General features: G+C 37.3%; 1 long non-coding RNA gene across 1 annotated transcript; it reads left to right on the forward strand.

Annotated features, from left to right (window-relative positions):
* Window positions 1-2,409: 2,409 nt before the first annotated feature.
* On the forward strand, window positions 2,410-3,123 carry LOC104091420 (uncharacterized). The gene is made up of 2 exons (XR_685140.4): window positions 2,410-2,534; window positions 2,775-3,123. It is a non-coding gene; the product is annotated as an uncharacterized lncRNA (long non-coding RNA).
* Window positions 3,124-5,861: the final 2,738 nt, after the last annotated feature.

Raw genomic sequence — 5,861 nt, forward strand, 5'->3', positions numbered from 1 at the left:
GGACCTTATCACATAATATTTGAATTGTTTGGACTCATTTTATTTGTCGGACTAATTAATTTAATTTACAATTGAACTTGATTTAGAAATAAATATATGTATACCAGGCCGAGCCTTATCACTTTGAGTTGTTGGCTAGTAATTTGAGAAACGATAAAGATTATATTCCTTTTATGCTCATGGCAACGATAAAGATTATACTCCCTTTATGCTCATGGACTGTATTGTATGTACGTGTCTCGTAATTCGATAATTTTTTTCCTTTCTTGTGGAGCGGGCCGAACGCCTCGACAGTATAATAGATACATCTATGGTTCGTGCCGCTCGAACCTCGACAGTATACACATTATTCTTGATCGGGCGGAACGACCTCAGCAGAATCGGGCGTTATATCGCTAGTAGTCCGAATACTCATGAGCTAATCTTTCCATTGATGCTCGGCATTTCATGTGGTATTCCTTATGTATTTGATATCGGCACTTGACCTTTTTTTTGAGCTGTTAAGGTAGAATACAAGATCGAGAAATTCATACTTTAAAAGAAATATTTGGAAGATTATGTAACTTACAGATTTGCCCCACTATTGTTGTGCACTTTATATCTGTTATGAATTATTATATTATTTTATTGGACATCTAGTAAGTGTCGATATCGACCCCTCGTCACTACTTCTCCGGGGTTAGGCTAAATAATTACTAGGTACGCGTTGATTTACGTACTCATGCTGCACTTCTGCACTAAATATGCAGGATCTGACAGGTTTATTTGGTGATCATCTTGGCGCGTAGGCGCACCTGTTGAGGGGACTTTATGTAAGCTGCATTCCAGGCTACGTATCACAGTCCACCGAGTCTCCATCGTACTATGTATTTTATCCTGTCTATTTACATTCTAGACAGATATTGTATTATTATTATTATTATTGAACTCCTTAGAAAATACTCATGCACTTGTGATACCGGGTTTTGGAAATTCCTACGGGTTGTTCATTATTGTAGTTCGTGTAAATATTATCATTTATCTTATAAATTTTATTTTATACTATTTAATTAATAAAAATTATGATTTCAAAGTAATTAAATGAGTAAACTAGTCGATCAATCACCATTGGCTTGCCTGACGGCGATATTAAGCGTCATCATGACCTATAATAGATTTTGGATCTTGATATTATCTCTCTTATTTAGCTGGAGCTTTTGTTATCTATATCAATTATTCAAAAAGTTTCCTGAAATTCAAACTAAGTTTATTATATTGGTGATTGATTTGACAACTTTTTTGGAGCAGCTTAAGTATTGTTTAAAACGTTTTTTTTCATCAAGTAATTGGTTTAGCGGACCTAAGCTATAGATAAAGTTAACATTGAAATGGTTTTGAAAAAATGTACGCGATGAAATGAAACTTCATTTCCTTTCACTTATTTAACTTTTAACCGACACTTGTTGGCACGCTTGAGTTTAAAATAAATGAGAATAGCCATTTGAATTAAGGGAGAGATTTGAGATGATAATTTAGTGGGGCCTACATAGTCATTAATAACTTAAATATGTGATAAACGTGTAAATTGTGAAGGATGGTGCGAAATGACAAATTTAAGTGGGCCCAATCATGATAGTCTTCATGCAATCAAAATCGACCTAACGATTTGGCCTTTAAAAATGCCTCAAAATTTGGAATCTTTATCCAAATAGGGATCTATATTTATTGTTTATTTTTTTTAGCCATAAACTATATACATAATTATACACATATAATACATAAATTATACATATATTATATCTCTACCGGCTATTTTTAGTTTAAGTGATTGGCTATTTGGGTTAATTCTTCTCAGAATTTTCCTTTATTTCACTAAATTGTGCGATGGCATTAACGTAATAATATACTAAATCAGGGGTGAATATATATTTTTGGCTAAAGCATGCATGTCAACAAAGAAGTGTCTGCTTCACCTGTTTTACTGGCACTTCTTATATAAAAAAAAATAAAGTAGAAAGTAGAAAGAATATGCAGAGGAGAGTGTATATAATTAAAAAGATTTTTTTGTAATTCAAACTATGTATAGTTTTACAGTGGAGCATATGTTAGTAGCCTTATTCAATTTGTAAAATTGCTATTGGTCAAGTTAATTTACAATTCTCACAATCTTCTGCAGAATGAATGGAGTTGATAATTCTAGATATTTGGATTCATTCATGCTACTTTGTTTTTGTTTTATTTTTGGATGGTTGGAGAGAGAAAGGGCTTTTATAATATAAAATGCATTATTTAAAAATTAAGACAAGCCCCACAAGGATTGATAGAAAGAAAAATAATAATTTAAGATATAATAATGAAAAAATAACTATCAAACAATTGTAATCCATAATTCTAGAGCCTCATCAATCATTAGAGGGGACGGTCTATAAATTACACCCCTTCGAATAGCAATTATATGCTCACAAAAACATTTCATAAATCATAAAGAGCTATTATTAGCATGGCGTTGCTTAGGTTTGCTTTCGTTCTAACCTTTCTTCTCATAACAACCACTAGTTAGTTTCTATCTCTCTTATCTCTATATAGCAATTTTACTTATTGTGTTTGCTACTCTATATATATGGTTACATAAGTGATTGTGTACGTACATATGTGTATATGCGGAGTCGGAGTTAAATTTGATGAAAGGTGGTTAGTTGAACATATTTTACAAGAAAATTATAGTGTATATATGTCAAATATTACTTTTTATACATATATATTTAATCCCGAATACTCTTAACGAAACTTTTCAGTTGACGTGCCATGGCTCTCAAAGACACAAGTACTGGCTACACGGGATATTGATCGTGATCTCAGAGGACTTGAGAAGAGCCTACTCTCAACACTTAATGTTATGACTTGTGGGAGGGATTGTGTTTACAATGATTGTAAAGATGATTGTTGGATTTGCTGTAGATGTGTTAGATCTAATTGTGTGTTATAATGCAAATTATTGGTAGATTGGCACATTAGTGTCCAATTGCAACCAACCCTACAACCCCATATTATGTATTTACCTTTTCTCGTGTGATTTGTGTGTTTTCCTCATCTTTTCTTGCTTTGTACGAAAATAATAATAAAACTTTCAAGTTTTATTTGTAATCATAGTTGAACAATGTTGGTTGAAGAATGAACTAGAGGTTTGGTGGCGCTAAAACATTGCATATATTCCGACCTTTGAGTGTCTCATATTTATCTCATGGAAATAATGAATCTGAAAATAAGTCAACTTATTATTTTTAGTTTGAACAATTGAAAATTACCAAGATATCTTATATTGATTTAAGCCTTTGAATGGATCAATTTGGGTACACCCGTGAAGGTAAAAACTTAATCGCGTACTATGTTAATTTATTATCTTGCATATACATATTTATTACTTAACTATGATTAAGTAATATGTATTTTCACTTTAATTATCTGTTAAGATTATATTATTGTATTGGGTAAAATATGTTACGATATGTGGCCACCAAAGAAGGAGACACGTGGAATCGAAGCCGGAAGAACAGAAAATCGGGCACATCTACCTCGTGTGTCACCGAAAAAGGCAAGTCTATAAAGGCATTAAGCATGATGCGCCCGATAGCATTTAATGAAGAATATTTCACAGCATTAAAGAGTAACGGCTCATTATAAGAATTTGGCCATTTATGTTTACCGTTAGGTTTCCATTACTGCACTTCAATAATTGTCATTAATGGTGGGCCCAACCATTACACCCACTAAGCAATAAATAATATGCTCAATGATCATTGTAAGACACCATTTTCTAAACATCAAAGAATTCTTCTAAGACAGCATCTTGATACTATTTTTCTGTCTCTAGCTTGTTGTTCTTATCATCATCGTGGCTGGAAACTCTATCCCCAGGCTCTCCATATCTATCGTTTTATCTACATTTGAGCCAAGTATCTTGCATCCAAATTGAATGATTCATTATCTTATGGGATCAAATTGATTCATTTGTCTAGAAACCACGAACAAATTCAATTATACCATTTTTTGGGTAAACAGTTTGGCACCCACCGTAGGGCCTAGACAGTCGTGTGGTTAAATTGATCCTTACCTCTTTCACTCACAAGCTTTGATCGTTCTTGTCTTAGCAAAATCACAAAGATTGGCGATCAATACCACTAACAACACTCACAATCCTGAGGTTCAAGGGGAACACCCTCATTTTGAGGACTTAATCAGCGACACTCGCAATGAAGGGGAAGATGCCACGCCGCTGTATGATGGGAGGTACCCCAGACGAGTACGGGACGCGACTCCAGATGATGCTGACCAGGGGCATGTAGCAGACGCGGTGAGGATCCTACAAGAGTAACATGCAATCATCCAAGTCACCTGACGCGACAGGATCAGGTTATGATGGAGTTAAAACAGGCGTTATCGGGCGCTTCAAATAATACAAACAAGCGAGATCTAGTTCTTCCCGCTGTTCCTACGAACCAAACAACGTAGAGAGTCAACAACAACACTCCCAGAGGCGAAGTTGGCTCCGATGAGGCTGGGGGAGAAAATTTGGACTCAACAGCGACAACGACCCATTCAAGGAAGAACTTTTGCGGTTCATGAAGGAAGTTAATGCCCACATGGATCAGATCCCGGGCGCACCATCGATATTGAAGGGCCCGAACTCGAAGAAGTATATTCAATTACTGTACAAGCCGAGTGCGGCCCCGAAACTAATCTTTAAGCGGTTTAGAATGCCTGAAGTGCCGAAATACGACAGAACTTCAGATCCACTTGAACACATCACCACCTACACAAACGGTGATGAAAGGAAACGAACTGGCTCCTCACGAAATTGAGTCTGTATTATTAAAGAAATTTGGTGAGACTCTCATGAGGGGAGCCTTGACGTGGTACTCATTACTACCCGAGCACTCCATAGATTCCTTCGAGATGCTCGTAGATTCATTCATCAAGGCACATACCGGTGCCAAAAATGTACAAGCCCGAAAGGCCAACATATTCAGGATCGCGAGGGAGAGTCCGAATTGTTACGAAGGTTCGTTAGCCGGTTTCAGAAGGAAAGGATGTTGTTACCGGTTGTTCCGGACGAATGGGCTGCCGAAGCGTTCGCTAAGGGTTTAAACCCGAGGAGTTCGGATGCTTCCCAGAAGCTGAAGGAAAGTCTGCTCGAGTTTCAAGCGACAACTTGGGAGGATGTCCACAACCGGTACGAGTCAAAGATAAGGATCGAAGACGATCAGGTTAACTTCCCGCCATCAGCAAAGGGACGGGAAAAGAACAAAGATAAAGTGAAATACGATGCCGACTCATATAGACGAATTTCAAGGGGTCGATTTCTACCCTACGAACGGACGGAAGGTCGTGGCAGGAGCTTCCAGTCGGTTGACAAGTTTATTAATGACAGGAGAACTGATCGCGGGCGGAATAGCAGGCCACTGCTGGATAGGGAGATCCCGGGGCCACGAGGCCCTTCCTATCCAAAGTTATCAGAATATAATTTCAACATCAGTGTGGTGGAATTAGTGTCAGCCATGAGAGATATCAAAGAGGTCCGATTCCCGAGACCGATGAGGTCCGATCCCAGATAAAGGGACACAAATTTATGGTGTGAATACCATGGAACTAATGGATATCAGACTGAGGACTGTCGGCACCTCCGTGAAGAAGTGGAAATGCTATTAAAGAACGGTCACCTCAGAGAATTATTGAGTGACCGGGCCAAGAACAACTATGGCCGGGACAGGGAAGACACGAAAACCTCGAAAGAAGGAGAGAAATCTCAGCGCCAAAAGATCAACATGATCTTAGGAGGGAACGAAATTAATGGGATCACTTTCTCGGCCGCAAAAAAAAAAAAC

The sequence above is a fragment of the Nicotiana tomentosiformis genome, chromosome 9 (assembly GCF_000390325.3).
Source record: "Nicotiana tomentosiformis chromosome 9, ASM39032v3, whole genome shotgun sequence".
Classification (NCBI taxonomy): domain Eukaryota; kingdom Viridiplantae; phylum Streptophyta; class Magnoliopsida; order Solanales; family Solanaceae; genus Nicotiana; species Nicotiana tomentosiformis.